The sequence below is a fragment of the Rattus rattus genome, chromosome 14 (assembly GCF_011064425.1).
Source record: "Rattus rattus isolate New Zealand chromosome 14, Rrattus_CSIRO_v1, whole genome shotgun sequence".
NCBI classification, from domain to species: domain Eukaryota; kingdom Metazoa; phylum Chordata; class Mammalia; order Rodentia; family Muridae; genus Rattus; species Rattus rattus.
The window spans coordinates 64809678-64828299 of NC_046167.1; the positions used below are offsets into that span (position 1 = coordinate 64809678).

The 18622-nt window shown below is 46.3% G+C and overlaps 1 protein-coding gene across 3 annotated transcripts in view; it reads right to left on the reverse strand.

Annotated features, from left to right (window-relative positions):
• Atxn1 (ataxin 1) overlaps positions 1-18380 on the reverse strand; it is a 286644-nt gene extending 268264 nt beyond the window's left edge. For all 3 annotated transcript variants that reach the window (XM_032919591.1, XM_032919589.1, XM_032919590.1), the window contains exon 1: positions 18331-18380. The gene's annotated coding sequence lies outside the window, so the exon portion shown is untranslated. The remainder of the gene's footprint in view (positions 1-18330) is intronic.
• Between the last annotated feature and the right edge of the window lie 242 nt (positions 18381-18622).

The window sequence follows — 18622 nt, forward strand, 5'->3', positions numbered from 1 at the left end:
AAGTGGTTGAAGTCAGTGTCCCCAAATCCCAAGGTGATGTTAAGCTTTCATCCCAGCCATACACCATCCCCAGAATGGCGAGCCAATAACCATTCTTGCTCAGATTTCTTACATTCCACACTCCATATACTCCTGAAAGCAATGTTCAGTTTTTCACAGGTAAACTACACGCCAAGCCTCTGAAGGACCACGAGAAAGCAAATATTGTCTCCTGGTACTGGGCCCACGTTTGAAAATGGGTGCAGGCTTTGCTGCATCCACAGTGTAGTTCGTGACTGCTCCCAGTGAGAGGCTCTTGCTTTGGTCCCTAACCTCTTCGGTCCATGCACAATGGCTTCCTCGTACTATCTCCACCCACCCCCATTCACTGGTCTTTACCCAAAGAAGCCCCCGCCCCAGCCCTGTGTCCCATGTGCTTGGGGACACCTCAATGGGAAAGGGACCGAAGCAGTGTGCTCATGGGAGGGCTGCCCGAACCGTGGTCCACTGGTAGATAGCCTTACATGGCAGTTCTAAGGGCCACCTCTAAGATTCATGTGTAAGCATCGGTCAAGTGCGTTACAAGTCGGTAATGGCAGTGTGTGTGGCTTAAGGTTTACAGGAAAAAAAGAAAAAGACACATTGCTCTCTGAAGGCTTCATCTGAATTCATACAGACAAGATTTTTCCCAATGACTGAGAACCCATTCTTATCTTCCAGGCGAGCACATAGCCTAGATCATGGGGAGCCTTAGGATGCGAGTGTCATGGTTGCCGAGACAGAAAAGGCAGTCTCTGTACTACCACTACTATGCTCCCAAAGGCAGGGGGGATCTTAACAATGAGCGTAAACAACAGAACAGAAGACTTGCTCTGCCAGCATCCCATGTCTAAGGTTTCCCACCTAGCAACCTCTATGGAAACTTCTAGAAAACAAGGAACGCTTGCCGGTGCGAAGTTTAACAAACAAGCACATCTTAAGAGCGGAAAAGTAGATGATTAATCCTCATTTTTGAAATCTGTTATTATCTGATTTTTTTTTAAAGCCACAGTCACTGAGGAGGCTTGCAGGAGTCACTTGAAGTTCCCAAGCTCAGGATGTGCCTGGGCTACAGAATAAACTAAAAGCTAGCCTGGTCAACTTAGCAAACTCAAAACTTATCTCAAAAACTAAGCGGAGGGCTGGGGATGCAGCCAGTACAGTTCTATAACACACAGAAAGACCCGGGCTCAGGCTGAGTAGAGACCAGCCAACAAGCAAAGCAAATAGCCCTTCGTGTTTCCAAAGAGAGATCAAGATCCTCGTTCTGTAAGGTTCTCAATCGACAGACTTACATACAAAATATTATATATAAAATAATTAGGGCTAGAGGAATGACTCAACAATTAACGGCACTCTCAGCTTCTGCAGAGGACCCTCTTTGATTCCCAGCACCCACACAGCAGCTGGAAACTGTCTACAACTCCAGCTACAAGGGCATCTGCCGCCCTCTTCTGGTCTCCTCGGGTACTGCATGGATATGATACGTATCACACATTCAGGCAAAACACCCCCTATACACATACAATATGAAAACAAACAAACAAACAAACAAAAAAAACTAAAATAAAATTTAGAACCAGGCATCGTAGCATACAACTGAAGTTCATGACTTCTGTAGCTGAGGCAGGAGGACCGCTGGGAAGTTCAGGGCTAGCCTGATCTATCTAGGAAGGATGGGGATAGCCAGTAGAGCCAGGAGAAACCTCTTCAGGTATTTTGTTTTTCTTTTCCTGGTTTGGAAGGGAAGGTCCTTGAAACAAAATGCCACTACCTACATTACTCTTCCTTGTGATAGTTTTCATCCTGCGCCCACACACCCAGGTCTCCTTCTGGCCCACATTGGAGTCTGTTAATGGTTGTCAGCCACCTGCCGTGATTACACATGCGCTCTGCCAATGGTCACCATCACCTCTGCTCCTTACAGAGGCAGCTGCCTCGTGTGTGGGTCACATGCTGCCACTGCAAGGCAGAGTACAGGAAAAGGCACATCTCCCACGCTGGCCAGGAGGGCTGGCACCACACGTGTCCTGAACTCTTTCTACAGACTCCAGACCAAGTCCCTGAGCTAATTAACAGGAACCCGAGGGAAGCTGGTGACAGAGTGTGAAGCTCCTGCCACTCAGGGAAGGGAACCCAAGGAGAAGTGGCCTCAGGGCAGGCTACTGGTGTGACACTTTATTTACTTTGCAGACTAAGGCACCGAGAATTCATCTTCACACTCGGGTGAGATTTTTTTTTTTTCTCCTAAGGTTCCAACTTGCTACTAATTACAGCAGTGCCTGCACTAGAGCAAAGGAATAATTTGTCATTTTTCCATTTGTATGCCACCTGGTTGTCATCTCGAGGGGCAGGGACATTCTTCAGCTCCATGGAACAAACCTGCAGGCTGGGATGGGGGATGGGGGGGGAGTTGACTGACCTGAGGGGTGGTTCTTAATGTTTAATCCTCATAACCTAAACATAGCTGCTGTTCATGTCTTCCTGCCCCCTCCCCCCCCCATTATATTTGTGAAGCAGGCTGGCTTTGATCTCCTGGTATCCACCTCTGGCTGGCTAGGATTATAGGAATATGCCACTATGCCCAATTTATGCTATGCTGGGGCTAGAGCCCAAAGCTTCCTGCATGCTGGACAAGGACTCTCTTATCCTGCCCTGCTTCTTTCTTCTTACAAAAATCACTTCATCCCTTAACCCCATCTAACAAACCTACCCTACACAGTTCTGGATCCAATGTCATCAGTAGATGGGGTCGTCATAATCCGCACAGGCCTCCTGCATAAGCTTGAGCAAATGACTTCTCTCTCTGAGCCTGGGTATACTCATCTGGGAAATGGGGGTGGGGCTGGGGTGGGGCAGTCAAAGAGCTGCCTTGAGAATTAGACATCTGGGATGTGTGTGAGAGAGATACATGTATTAAGTGCACATTACGGACTCAGCACAGTGCCCAGAAACACAATTAAGGCTGCAGAAGACGGCTGCTATCAAGAGCTCAGCACAATACGTGGATACGGATAAGCATTCAAAAAATGTCCGGTGCTTTTTTGACCACTAGCATGCTGGTCTGTCACTTGGGTTTAAGTTTCCATCGGTCTCCATCACTTATTAAACTCTAGAGACATGGGGCTGTTCTAACGTACTGCCCAGAAAAGGAGGCCAGCAAGAAATGAGTCCTGACTAAGACTCGGAGTTTCACCTCAAGCCCCAAGCCCCGGCAGCTGATGACAGCCCTCATTCAGATCTGCAGAGCTCCTGGGAAAAACAAACAGGGCTGACTCTTTATGCTGGGACCTTGACAAGATAAACAACTGTGCCCAGATCCAAAAGAGAACTCAACTCAACAGGACTTCAGAGTGAAGGCTACAACTGACTGTGCCCCCGGGGTTCCAGAAACATCTGAGAGACAAGGGCAACGGAATGGATGGGTTGGAAGCAGGAAAACCAATCACACACAGAGGATGGATTGAGCAGGAAAACCAATCACACACGGAGGGCAGAGTCAAAGCAGAGGCTTCTGCTCTGAGGAAGGAGTAGGGGCAGTGTTACGGACGGGAAATAATGGCTCTAAGGGAAATGTTTTCAAGACGCAAGCCAGTTCACCTGAACTCAGACTGGTCTTCCCCTGTAAAAGTCACCAATCATAGAGAGAAATCATAGCTTGTGTGTGCTCTTTAAAATAAGAAAAATATATGTGTCTAGGGGAATGTGAGTATCTTTGGTGAGGATGCGAGTACCTGGATGTGGACCTTCGGCCTTACTGGGAGTGGTGAGACCAGAACTCATCAATTCATCGAGGCTGCATTGTCATGTGACCAGTTCCCTTGGCTAGCCAGGCATTAAGCCCTTGAGATACGCCTGGCTGTATCATCCTAGCACTTGGCTTTAAGGGCACGTGTCAACACTCCTGGCTTTCTAAAAGGGTGTTGGGAATCTGACCCACATCTCCAAGCTTGCATGGCAAACAAGTTACCACCTCATCCACGTCCCCAGTCCTACCTCGGGATCTAGGCCACCCTCAACATCACCGTGATTCCACCGCCAGCCACGTTTACACCCTGATTCCATCACCCCGAGTCTGCTCTCACCTGCCTGAGACACACAGGATTTCCTTTCTTGAAGGGATCCTCCGAGCCTGGCCTAGAGACTACAGCCTTCCTCTTATGAGGAAGGGCATGGATTCCAGAGAAATGAGTAACTTTGCCAAGCTCACGACGTTAGAAGCGAAGCAGGAACTGAAAGCCGCATGGTGAACCAGCTCCTTCCTCCCATGCAGTCAGGTTCCCCACTCTTTGCTGTCTGGTCTTCCCTGCTTCTGGCATTTGCCAACCCTGTAGGGCTGCTAAGTCATGGAGATGCGTTTTGGTGCCAAGCAGGCCACTGGGGCAGACCTACCTGGGGGTGGACAAGTCATGTGACCAGTTCCCTTGGCAGTCACCCTGTTCCCCATCACACACGGGGGCCTGCTGCCCACACAGTCAAGGTTCCTCACAACCACAACACCACCTAGGCATGGCGTGTGCACATTTACCCTCAGGAAAAGATTCGGTCTTCTGGGCCTGATGCTCGTAAAGTTAGGCAAGACGTTGAAGAGATCTCGGCGGAGGTCTTCCGAAGCAACAAAATTATCATCAAATCCCTACAGTTCGCTAACGTAACACTTAATTGGCTGATACATGGTACTACTCGTTCATTTAGCACCTTTTCATAGACAAATACTTGATTCCACCTTTTAAAAACAGGTTTAATATTTTTCAAAGTGTTTTCTCTCCCAGTGTTGCTCCTGCAGGAAATGTAGCTGCTTGATTATGGGGTGCATTAAAAAAAAATTAGGTTCATGAAATTATCTTTTCTACCAAACAACAGAGTAGAAACATTAAAGGAATTCTGGGAAGAAAAACAAAAAAAGGAAGAAACCAACTCTGCACATTAGAAATCAACAACAAATCAGTCACCATCAACAAGGGATTCCTAGCAGGAAAGCACGTTGGAGTTACCAAGGGAAAGGATAGAGACATTGTCTCACACAGTAGCAGCTAAATTAATTCTTCTTGAGGTGGGGCGGAACAAGCTAAGGAACTATCAGGTTTGCTCCCCTCCTAAGCAAGCCGGCTAGGCTATACCCGACTCGAACCGAGAGGAAAGTCAGATGGGGGGAATTCCCTTGAAAATATGAGTCATAAATGTGATTCACCAGCTTGGAAAATTCAGAGCATAATCGCTGTGAGTTAAACCCGACCGTGTTATTTGCTGAGTACCTAAGATACACACTTCCTTGTAAACACCTAGTGTGTGTTGGGAGGGGGGGGTGCCACACAGCCTTTCATTTTCCTCTTTTGCAGACTGGCAAAGAAAAAAATTTTTTTTCTAAGTTTCACAAACTAGTATGAAAGAAAGTTGAATATATCTCATTAGCATATGCGTGGGTATGGCTTATGCATATTCATCATTGGGGAAGGATTCAGTCAGTCAACCAGGCCTGAAACTTAGGAGCTCCAGCAAGGGGTTGAAGAATGCTGGGTAGAGGCAGTCTTTGGAAGCAACAGCTTACAAAATTATCATAAGAATCAGCCACAGGGTTTCCAAAGGGCCTATGCAAGGATTTGGAAGTAGAGAAACTGTGGGTTCAAGATTGTGTCCTGCCCACACCTCAGGGGTAAAGATCTCTGTGACTACTGACCAAGATCCACGCATGTCCGTCCATATTGTCTCCTCATCACTTAGTTACCCTAAGTTATTTAGGACACATTTTTTTGTTGACCTGGAGTGACCAAATAGAAATGCTTACATGTGGTTTTAGCTAAGCTGTTGATGAATGACTGTGTGTAGCTTGGTGAGCCGTCGAGAAAAGCCTAAACTCCCCTGCCATTTGTTACACAGCAAAGCGCCATGTGTGGAGACCCATCTTCAGGTTCCTTGGAGAGTACGTTGGATGAGCGCTGTGGGACACCTAAGGTTGGTGGCTACAATGGGAAGCAGAAGTGATAGGAAGGCACACAGAAGCCCTGAAGTTGGTCAATGTAGAGGAGAAAGCCCTCAATGACACCCCAATGCTCTGTTCCTGCATCTACGTCTAACACCTGGAACCCAATCCATTTAGAGCAGCAGTCCTCAACATGTGGGTCACGACCCCTTTGGGGACACATATCAGAACTTTACAGTATGGTTTATAGGAGTAGCAAAATTATAAAGTAGCAACGGAATAACCCAGGACCTTGTGCAATCTAAGCAGGTCCTCTGCCACTGAGCTATGTTCCAAGCCTTCCAACACATCTCAGTAGTGACTACAGAGAAGAGGGAGGAGGGGGAGGGGAGGGAGAGGGGAGGGAGGAGGGGAGGGGAGGGGGAAGAGGAGGGAGAGAGGAGAAAGAGGGGATGGAGAGGGGAGGGGGAGGAGAGGAAGAGAAAGGGGGAGGAGGAAGAGGAGGAGGAGGAGGAGGGGAGGAGGAGGAGGTGAGGAGATGAGGGAGAGGAGGGGGAAGAGGAGAAGGAGGAGGAGGTGGAAGAGGAAGAGGAGGAAGAAGAGGAAGAGGAAGGAGGAGGAGATGATGATGATGGAGGAGGAGGAGGAGGAGGAGGAAGAGGAGGAAAACAACCTCTAAGTACTTCAAATCAGACCAAACTCTTTAACCAGAAGAACAACATGCATGTCAAATACTCTGGAGGATCACAGGCTGAGGGAAGTCCAGTTGAAGCTCTGCCTTGTTGTTGCAGAAAGACACCCCAACCTCATCTACTTCCAGGAAGTAGATGAGACCCCTCTGGGTTCTTTTCCTGTGGGGTTTTAGAGCTTCGGTGTGAGGGAAGCTCAGTCACAAGCAGCAACTGCTCTCGTGGACGTCTGAAAATAATGCACCCATTCTGACACAGTGACTCACACTCCTTTTAATTGTGGCTCATAAAAGATGTAAATAGAAAAACAGTGTTCACCTCTACTACAGATGCACTAGCGGAGAAGAATACTTCTGCCTCGAGTCACATCAGCACCAGTGGGGAAGGCTATGAGTCACCCATTTCCAGGGGTAACATTGGTGTCACTGACCACTGCTGGACAGAGGCAGGTCAGGTCGGCGGCGTGACTAGTTAGAAAAGGAGTTCACGTGTCACGGAGACGGTGGTGTCCAAAGAGCTAGGAACCCTTTCTACCAGGCTCTACAGAGATGCAAGCCTGCTTGGAGAACACTGCGAAGAACTCAGGCCAAATAGAGGCTAAAAAATGAGAGGAAATAAGAACCAAAGATGAACAGGGAGAACATGAAACTGTGTGGTGGTGTTTTCTTGAGCTAACAAGAAGAAAGGTTGAGGTACTTCCTTCTCCAAGACTCTAATAGAGCCTGGTTTCTGAAATTAGAACAAGATTCATAATGTATTAGTAATTATTTATACAACCGTGTATCGACAGCAAACGCTCTACAAAATAAAACCGTATTCCAAATGCCACATTAAAAGCACTGTATTAAACAAGTGAGCTAAAAGTCAGGCATAGTGGCCTATGGTTATAATCTCAGCACTCAAGAAGCAGAGGCAAGAGAACCTGGGTTCAAGATCAGCCTGGGATAGACTGTGAGTTCTAGGCTTGTTTAGGGTATGCAATGTGACCCTAGATTATAAACAAAACAAAACAACGTAAATGAATGAAAAACAGTAACAACAAAAGTCAGGAGCCAGACAATAAAAAATATAATATATGATTTGGACTGGTATCTTTAAAAACCAAGTGCACAGAGACATAAGGCTGAAGAGAGGAGCCAGGTATGTTAGCTATACTGTTAATCCCAGCTCCCTGGAAGCAGAGGCAGGGAGATCTCTGTGAGCTCCAGGCCAGCCTGGTTCATATCGTTCCAGCATAGTGTGGCCTATATAGTGAGATCCTGTTTCAAATAAACAAATGGAAAAATAGAAAGGAGAGAGAGGAAAGGGAGGAGGAGGAAGGGGAGGAGGAGGAAGAGGAAGAGGAAGAGGAGGAGGAGGGGGAGGAGGAGGGGGAGGAGGAGGGGGAGGAGGAGAGGCAAGGCGAGGGAGGAGGTCTCTAGGAACTAGTAGAGGAAAGAGGAGGAAATTCATGGTCCAATAGGTACAGTTTGTGTTTGGAATGATGGAAGCCTCTGGAATGGATAGCAGATGATGAATGCCCAACACTGGAAATGTACACCATGTCACTGAACTATATACTTAACAACAGTATGAATGGGTGTGTATGTGTGTGTGTGTGTGTCTGTCTGTCTGTCTATGTGTGTGGTTGGCTCTCTGTATCCAGGCAGCCTGCCTCCATAGATTCAACCAACGGCAAACAGAAAAGATCTGCAAGGAAAAAAATCGCAACTGTATTTTCCGCAAAGAGATTTTGTTTTGCCGTTATTCTCTTAACAATACTAAATAACAATTCTCTTCTTAAGACTGAGATTGTTCCAGGTGTCATAAGTAATCTAGAGGGGGATTAAAGGGTCTGAGGGGATATGCGTGTAGCATCTGCAGACTCTGTGTGATTTTTATATAATGGACTTGAGTACCTTGGTATTGGTGGGGGTCCTGAATCAAAGGATACAAAATATAATTGCCCTAATTGAGATAGATAGATAGATAGATAGATAGATAGATAGATAGATAGATAGATAGAGAGATAGATAGATGTTAGTCAGTCCAAGGAAATCCTTTGCAAGATAGCAAGCTGACACAGACTGGGCTATATGATTCCCTGTCTAATTAAAAGTACATATGTGTATATATGTATACATACAGAAATACATAACAGATGCATACCCATATACATACACATATACAAGATAGACACATAGACATATGATACATACACACATACATAGATGATAGACACATAGACGATTAGATAGATACAGAGATGATACATAGATATGCTGAATAAAATGATCCAATTTAGGACAGTTTAAATGTAGCACGTCTGACTGTCAGCTAGCTCCCTAGACAGTGTTCTGAGCGCGCTGTCTCTCTCTCCCTCGAGATGAGATCAGGCAAGTTCCAGGTAAGGCTGGAAATGCTACAACTCAGTAATAGGAGGTAGCCATAGGCATTCCTGCAAAGTGGGTACAGCTGTGGATAAGCCAAGGGCCTGTGAACCCATGCCAGCATGGTTGCAAAATACAACTCCCAAATGAGACACACTCGAACGATTTGATGTTTTAGCAAGTCTCAGAGCAGACTGTCAGAGCAAAGACAAACTCAAATTGTGTCTTGTAAAATATAATATAATTCTAATATTAATTAGGTCGAGATTACATAATAATTTTCTTGCGGCTTCACTGGCCATGGCTTTTGACACTGTGAACTAAACTTCCTCTGTACAAACCAGGCAGCCTTGGGAAGCCAGTGCTGCACTGCTTGTTGCTATGTGTCTCGGTGCTATAATGAATCTGGATTCAATCAGATGGAGGAAGCAAAGTGCTTGCCTTAAATATCCAGGGCCCCTGCTAGGCACTCACTCCCAAATCTATTTATTGTGAAGGGCAAACTCACTTTGCAGGCTCAGTCTAGGATGCTGGGCTCATACCAGTGGCTAATTTGACTGCCTCCTGCAAATGGCCACCTGCCAGCAGCATCACTTAAGACTAACGCTGGTCCTGAGGCCAGTAGAAAACAATTTCTTCCCCCAGCAACCTCTGCAAAGGCGATTGTGTCCTTGCGGGGCTTCAGTGGAGAGCAAGAGGCTGCCTGCTTAGCAACAAGAACTGAAGCCAGGAGAAGAAACTACTGTGTGAAGACTATAGCAGGCAAACTAAGACTTGGGGTTTGAATCCTAGCTTCATCACCTATAAGCAAGGTCACACTCTCCAGTTCCAGTAGTGCATGCCATTATGATAACATATAACTTAAATGTAAAATAAATATCTCTTTAAGACATCCCGTGAGGAGGAAAGGAGATGAGACATGTACAGGAGTAACTTATAGTGGGGTGATGTGTATATGCTTGGCCCAGGGAGTGACACTTTTAGAAGGTGTGGCTCTGTTGGAATAGGTGTGACCCTGTTGGAGTAGGTGTGTCACTGTGGGTATGGGTTTTAAGACCCTCATCCTAGCTGCCTGAAAGTCAGTTTTCTGTTAGCAGCCTTCAGATGAAGATGTAGAACTCTCAGCTCCTCCTGCACCATGCCTGCCTGGATGCTGCCATGCTCCCACCTTGATGATGTTGATGGACTGACCCTCTGTACCTGTAAGCCAGCCCCAATGAAATGTTGTCCTTAAGAGTTGCCTTGGTCATGGTGTCTGTTCACAGTAGTAAACCCTAACTGGTAGGACAATGTGCCAAGGGCCTTTTCCAGATTGCCAGGAGCTAGAGTCACCGAGGAAACATACTTCTGGATATGTCTATGAGGATGTTTCCAGAGAACCTTAAATGAGGTGGGAAGACAGCCCTCCTCTAGGAACACTGATGGCACCCTTCCATGGGCTGGGGTCCTCAGCAAAATAAACAGGAGTGGGAGGAATGCTAATTGTCATCTCCTCAGCTTCCTGACTGGATGCAGTCGACCCCCATTGCCTCAGCTTTGAGTTGACCTGGCTGCTAGGCCTCATCACCTAATGGGTTGTGCCCTTCAACTGTGCACTAAATTAAGCCCTTCTGCCCTTAGGCTGATTTTATTAAGTACTCTACCACAGCCATGAGGACAGTACCTCATGCATAGAGCCTGCTCACTTCTCTGTCTTGCCTTCTCTAATCAAAGCTACTACAACAGGAATTTTAGTGAGGGAGTTAACTGGAGATGGAAGTCAGGACCTCATCCCACTCAGAGATGCTTCCGTCTATGCTAAGGACGCCAGGCATTCTTGGATCACCTGCAGTCACAATGTCACCATACAGACTGGTCTAGACAGTCCACAGAGGGCAGTTCTGGATAAGAGCCTACTACAGTGGGAAGTAGCTGTAATGACAATGGCAGGAGTCTGCTGGCTTCCCATGTGTTCAGCAGGAGGCATTCAGGATCACAACAGGGTAGTGTAAGACTCAATGTCTCCTCAAACACGATGGATGGTAACGGAAGCCCTTAGCCACTGGACAGCCCATCAGAGCACCAGAGAATAACTAAGGGGTAATATGCAAGTCTGAGCTCATTGACCCAGTCAGGCTGGATCTCCTGAGCCATCTTTGAACCAAGTTAAAGGTCTAGAGTTCAACTGAATACAATCTGGGGGAAGAAAAGTAAGATGTTTGGGGCTGGCAAGAGGGCTCAGCAGGTAAAAGTGCTTGCTGCCAAGGCCTGCGACCTGAGTTCAAGCCTCGGGACCTATATGGTGATAGGAGAGAATTAATCCCTGCAAGTTATCCTCTGACCTGCACTCTGGAGTTGTGCTGCATGTGTGCATGCGTGCGTGCGTGTGTGTGTGTATCCATACAAAATAAATAAACTTTAATAAAAACATTGAGAAAAAGAAAACTGAAACTTCTGAGTTTTAGTACATCACCTGTGCAGGACAGGCAAGTGTCAAATTCTATGACATGCTACAGAGTGATATTGTATGTGTCCGAGTCAGTCTATAATCAGCACAGGAAGACTGACCCCTTCGTGAATCCGGGAACAGACCACCTTTTGTCTTGATTTTATAGACAAAGAGACTGAAGACTGCATCAGAGCGTCATGCAAAAACGAAAATAAAGGCACCTGACAAGTTGCAGGGTGGAATTTATCTTTCCCACTCACTGACACCAACTAAAGAATTAATAGAAAAAATCTGTTGTGTATCCTGGAGAATTGAGGGCACCCCTCCCCACCCCAGTACGAAGGTAGAGCTTAAAAGACATGCAACTGGAGGCCAGGGAGATGGTTCGGTGGTTAAGAACACTTCCTCTTCCACAGGACACAAGTTCAATCCTGGGAAAGGGTTCCCCCAATTGTCTGTAACTCTAGCTAGCTTCAAGGACATCTACACACAGGTATACACACACATATATAGAAATAATATTAAAGACATATAACATGCCTCATAGACTCACTGCCAAAAAAAAAAAAAAATCTAAATGTCTTGATTATGATATAAAAAGCGAGGTTTTTGAGGGACATTTTTAACGTAATATATTTTTAAAAAAATAATCCATCCTGCTTTCCTTTATAAAGGAATGCTCAGAGAATAGAAATTAATTTTGGAGATGACCTTTCATTTACTTAAGCCAAGTTTTTTTTTTCTCTCGCTCTCTCTTGGTATTTTAGCCAAATAGAATTCTTAGAAATAGAGGGGGGGAAGCATCAAGCATATTCCTGGAGCAGGGTAGCCTTTCAAAACTGAAAATGTTACGTCAACCTTTTTAATGTTATCCAGTCTTGACTTTTTAAATCCGCTTTAAAAATCCCACACAGTCCCGCGATGCTGCCGGTACAGCAAGTCCCATTAACCTGGGTCCCGGCTTGGGGGCTATCATCTCGGATGTCACGGAAATGCTAGAAAGGCCATTTCTAGGAACTTCTCAAAGATGCTTACAAGGGAGCAGACATGGCTGCATCTGTTGTTAAGTTTAACCTAGGTTGTTTAGTTTAAATAATTTAACACTAGATCCAAGTATTTCCATAAAACGGTTTAGTCAGGAACATTGTTTCACAGTTTTTTGAGAAATAGGAGTAAGTGCTGGAGATCTGGCCGGTGGTCCAGGGTTTGCCTAGTGTGTTAGGGAGCCCTGCGCTTAGTCCTCAGTTCTGCATAAAGTCCAGACCCAGACAGACAAACAGAATCCCAGTGCCTGGGAAACAGAAGCAGAAGGATCACAAGTTCAATGTCATCCTTGGCTTCAGACGGATCAGGATGGAGGGCGGCCTGTGCTTCGAGAGCTCCTATCTCAGGATGCACCAACAGCAGCCGCAAAGAATGCTCCTTTTGGAAGGTGCCACAGGAGCCCAGGGCAAGCAATCAGACGGAAGTGATGTGCACGGTCTGGGGAGGGGAGGAGGCAGCAAACTGCAAATCATCCCCCAGGAGAAACCGCCGTGCTGCGAGCGGATGGGAAGACTAGGGGTCCAGCAGCAGACAGGGTTCAAGCTGCCGACCGATCTGTATCTCTAAATGAGAAGCCAGGGAAAAGCGAATGTGACAGCTTCAACTTTATACTTAGCCTCAAGGTCAAATGCAAGGGGGTCCGTGGGATTCCTGATTGGAGCCATCTGAAGGGGATCTGGAAGTGAGTGAGTTCCGGGTCTGAAGAGATGGGAATGTTAATGGTCTAATTCACTGGCACAGAGTGAAGTCCCTGCCACACAGCACACCATATACAGAGACACGGACAGACAGATGACAGATGTGCACACACATGCGTTTATGTGTACACACACACACACACACGCGCACACACGCACACTCACTCACACACACACACACACACACACACACACACACACACGCACGCACACCAAGAAAAGCATGTGAAGTAACAGGATGCGGCTTTCCCAATTTCTTTCAACACTATCTGCGCCAGCAGCAGTAGTTAAAATTCTAATTTCTTTTGATGCACAGAAAATACCTCCCTTCAAAGCTCTCAGATTGTCAGTAAAGAAGAGGACCCATCAAATCAATCAACACCTGCTTCACTGATGCCTGCTCTAAGCAGACCCATCCCGTTTCCTAATGTAGTATGCTTTTGCTCAAAGCTAGACTTACCCACGCAAGCTTCTCAGAAGGACTTCTGCAATCAGGAGCTCGTGATGTCGTTGGCTAGACGAGTGAGTGCTAACACATCTGACAGAATCTAGGTCCTGCTTTCCAGAACGCTGGCTTAGGTGTGTGTGGCACCGATCTCCTCTAAGCTGGAACACTTCTAGAACTTTCTAAGGACGCCTGTAGTAAGAGCGGTGAGCATATTGTCTCTTGCTTTGTCTTTTGGGTTTCTTACACTGTAGCCTATACTGGCCTTAAACTCACTGTGAAAGCCCAAGCTCGTCCCAAACTGATGGTAATTCTCCTGCCTTAACCTTCCAAATGCTGGGATGATAGGTGTGTTTGGCTACCAGTGGAACTTTTCCTACCAACACCTGCTTTCCCAAAGCAGTACCTCGGATGAGTGCCGCTCTGGAAATTGGACAGCTCTCAAGGACACTTTGTGGCAAGTGGCCCAAGCCACATGGGTTCTAACCGGGCAGATGCTCTGCTTATAAGATCAGCTTTTCTTTTGCCCACTTATAAGGAAAGGTGGTTTCTAAAAAGGAAACATGCCATCCACCACTAAAGGCCCACCCCACCCCCAACTCAGGAATGCTAGCTAGCTATGGCGGTGCACACCCGCCATTCCATCACTTGAGAGTCAGATGCAGACGGAGACGTTTGAGGCCAGCAAGGTCTACATAATGAGTTCCAGGCCACCCATGGCCAGCTACACAGCCTGCTAGTAGGATAAAACCCCACGTTTTACATTTCCTTTCATTGGTTATTCTTCTACCTGAGAGCCTTTTAAGAAGGGCTCGAGCGTATGGATGCAAACTAGACATTTCTGCCCTGCAGATGCCATCCAGGGCACTTCCCTTCCGCATCACAGCTCTCACAACTATGCCCACATGAATGAGAAAAGCCACACAGAGAGATCCAGCCTGGTCTCCATGACATTCACGCTCAAGAGTCTCTTCTGCTGCTGGCCTTGCTTTGGGAGCCCACGCCTGTTTACCTGTACTTAGAGAATGTGAGGAAAATCTACCCTGTTTCACTTTTCTCTTTCTAATCTCCTAAATCGAATGAAAGGACAAAAAGGTGTACCTCAGTGGCTGAATACCTGTTTAACATGTACGCGGTCCCCGAGTCCATCCCAGCACCAAAACGAAAGCTGTAATGGACACCTGGGAGTATCTGCTTTTCCATCATTGCCCTTGAGTGTGTTTTCTCAAGCAAACTTAAGTCACGAACAGCCTGACTTCTACAGGCAAAACCGTGGCTAAGTAATAGGTGGAGAAAAGGTTGAAAATTGTTTTTATTTTAAAACTTGATCTTAAGCTAGAGAGCCAAGGCAATCTTGGTCTTGGTCTCCTAGACACTGGGATTATGGGTAGGGAGCATGACACCGGCATCAAAAACAAATGAGATGCACTTGGTAAATTACGATATCGTGAAATAGACCTTTGCTATTGGTCTCCATTTTCCTGGCTTACAACACTTAAAACTCTTAGAAGTAACCAATGTCCTTTGATTAATTGACTTGGTATCTCCCCAGCTTCAGTGCGGGACACACCAAGGTTAGATTTACAGGTCAGGTCATTTGGCCTATCTCCTAGTCTCCTAGGAGCCGGGGACTGCGTTGACGGTTTGTGGCCAATGAGGTTATAGGTATACTTATACAAGGAGGCTTCCATAAAAACTCGAAGGGCAGAGTTTAAGGATACTATAGTTTAGCCTGCCCAGAGAATGCTGAGGCTCTACACCCTCCCTCTCTCTCCCTCCCTCCCTCCCTCGTTCTCTCCCCCCCTCCACTCTTCATCCTGGTCATCTTAATAGATTCGTCCATCCTGATGGGCCCCATCAGCCCTTCATAGAACGAGAGGGTATTATCATTTCTACTAGGGCAGCAGGCAAACCACTGAGGAGTTCTGCCAGAAGCTTGGCCACCACAGATTTCTTTGGAATCGTGCAAAGCCAGGTTGATTACCCCATGGTTCCGGGATGGGTGGCAGAGCAGAAGGAAGAGGAGGCAGATGTCACCACTGTAATCAGATTCAAACCCAGACTCTGCCACTGCCACTGTGGAGCTATGGTGTATGGCCACTGGGGCTTAACTTGGGTCTCTTTCCCTAACAGGATGGCTCTCCCGTCACTCAGTCTGACCACCTGAAAGTCCCAACGGCTGAAAGAGATACAACTCAGAATAAACTGCTGAGGGCAGCTGATATGGCCTTGGGAGCTGGCTGCCCTTCTGTGGCTCTCCTCCAGCTGCCCAGCACAGAGCGAGCGGATGTCCCCTTATACCAGACCTCAGCAGGAGCTGCTGTTACAAGGGACAGAAGAAAGAGACACTAGAGTGTTGTCCAAGAGCCTCTAGCTTGGGGGTAGAGGATGTTTAGCTGGAACTGGGTCTCCGAGAGTTTATATATACTGACTTCCTTTCCCCAAAATGGTGGACAGGATCCCTCAGTTTTTTTGTCATTAAAAGTTGATAAATCAAAAAGGTAAATGTGACTCTGGTGAAGGTTGCCTAGATCAATAAGGGAGCATTTCATCAGAACCTTCACTGTACTCAGACCTGCAGGTTCTGCTGTGGGCAGGAGGACAAGGGAACTATTCACCATTAGTCTCTAGACAGTTGTTTGAAACTCCAGCAGGCAAAGAGTTAGGCGGGGCAAGCCATTTGAGCTTCCCCACCCCCAGAAATTCTGATTGCTTCAGCCTGGTGTCACTGGGTCTTTGACTTTAATGACCACATCCTGGTGAATCAGATATAGGAGGTCTTGAGATGAGACCACCATTGAGAAACCCTGGCCTGTGACGTGGGTCCTGTCCTACAGCAGGCTGCAACCTAAATGGGGTACCAGCAAACACACAGCTCTAGGTCATGCCTGGGGGTCACAGACATTATTCATTAGCCGTCTGGGAACTCAGGAAGAACTTATAAGAGCCTGAGTTCTGGATGGCAAGCCTTGTCCACAGATAACCCCCAGCAAATGTCTTCTTCAGCAGGTTTGTGATTTCCTATGACCCACCGCACACAGTAGACATATGGGAGAAAAGATACAGGCTAGGATACCCCACCAGACAGGAAGGACACTCTACCCGGGGCAGTCATAACCTGGTGTCTCCAGATCACACCCAGTCAACAGTGTCACTCTTCAGAACTCACGTGGTTTCCTGATCCTCAAAACTTAGCATTTGTTAGAGAGAGAAAACGCTGTTATGAAACCCGAAAAATGTGCCACTCCGAGGCAGACAGCCAGCTGCTAACAAGAATGACATGTGACCGTCATTTAGACTGCTGTTCACAGCTCAGCTTTCAGGAAGGAGATGTTTAGCAAGAAAGAAAACCAGAACCTTCTTCTCAATGGAAAACAAAGGTTGAGGCTCCGTGGAGTGAAACGGCTTACATTCAGTCAGCCACACAGTGATAAAATTCTGGGACCTCAATAGAAAGAAAAACAAAAAAAAGGAAGGACAAGAATTTAAAAGACCCTAGTCTTGTTTATTTTAATACAAAATTCATGAAACACCCCTTTATTAATGTCACAAGGGAATTAAATTATTAACCACCGAATCTGAAAGTCTACTGCATCACCAAAAGACAGTAGAGATGAGCCTCTTAGGGACTGGACCCTTTCTTCTATAATTGCTCCTAGGATGACCTCCCTAACTCCCTGCAAATGATAGTTTGCCCCAGGCACCCAATAAATTCCACGGAGAGAATGGAAGACCACAGTTATTCAACTGTACTAGAAGGCATTGAGTTTTCAATTTGCAGGAGGCCAGGGAGATCAGTAGGACACACCCACTTTTACGGGCCAGTCATAGCAGGTGCTATGCTCTCCCAATACCCTCCACCATAGGTGGAGATGAACAGGCTGGAATCTGAGGATTGCTTCCAGGGAAGAAGCCAAAAAGGCATCCTGAGAAACCTATATTTTTTCTGTCTATCGTTTGGATTTTTTTTTTAAAAAATTACATATTTAAAGCTTAGAATTCTTAGACTGTAACTCAGACCAAGATTGTCACTCACAGGACCAAGAGCACCAATAAACAAGAGGACCAAGGTCTACATTCTACAGCCAAGATGGTCACTATGTTTCACAACCATGTATTATAAATTTTAGAGAAAAACAGGAGTGAGGACCAAAAGGTCGCCAACATGAAGAACAGACCAAAAGCTATGAAGGAAATACTAGCCATCCTGATCATAAATGACATACCACACACATCTTTCAACTGAGCCTATCGTACGCCATGTTTACAGGTTACACAGGAAGCCCTTGTTGAATGTGGTCTGGAAACAACTGATGCCAGCTCCTCTTTGCTGGTCCAATATTGATTATGGTATTGTGTAAGGTATCACCAGATAGCTACACTCCTCTGTAGGGTTGGTTGATCCCTTATGAATTTGGCTAAAATGGACCTATGGAACACATGGATTAGTTACCGTCTGTGTGAGAGTTGTGTGGGCGCCGACGCTGTCATTCTTGCTCTTATTTGTTGGGTTTTTTTTTTTTTTTTTTTTGGTTGGTTCATTTGTTGGTTTTGTTTCATTTTTCCTAACCACATGTGTCTTGCCCTGAAGTCGTATCGCTTGAGCTATGGGGGGAAAATAGCTATGCATCTTATTCACTAACCGATCCTGGAACACCAAATAAGTAGTCCACATGAAATTTAAAACAGGTAAACACCAACCCCAGTGGGGTGACTTACCCCAAACCATTCCTGTTTCAAGATCATCCATTTAGGCTGGAGTCCACTCTGTTTTTTTTTTTTTTTTTTTTTTTTTTTGGTTCTTTTTTCGGAGCTGGGGACCAACCCAGGGCCACTCCCAGGTAAGCGTCTACCACTGAGCTAAATCCCCAGCCCCAAGTCCACTCTGTTTTGCTCAGGGTCTACTGTAACCCGACTTTTGCCGTCTCTGCACAGATCCTTTCATTCCGTTCCAGGATGCTGCAATCTAACAAAACCAAACAGCAAATCAGAGTGGAAAATGCCACTTCAA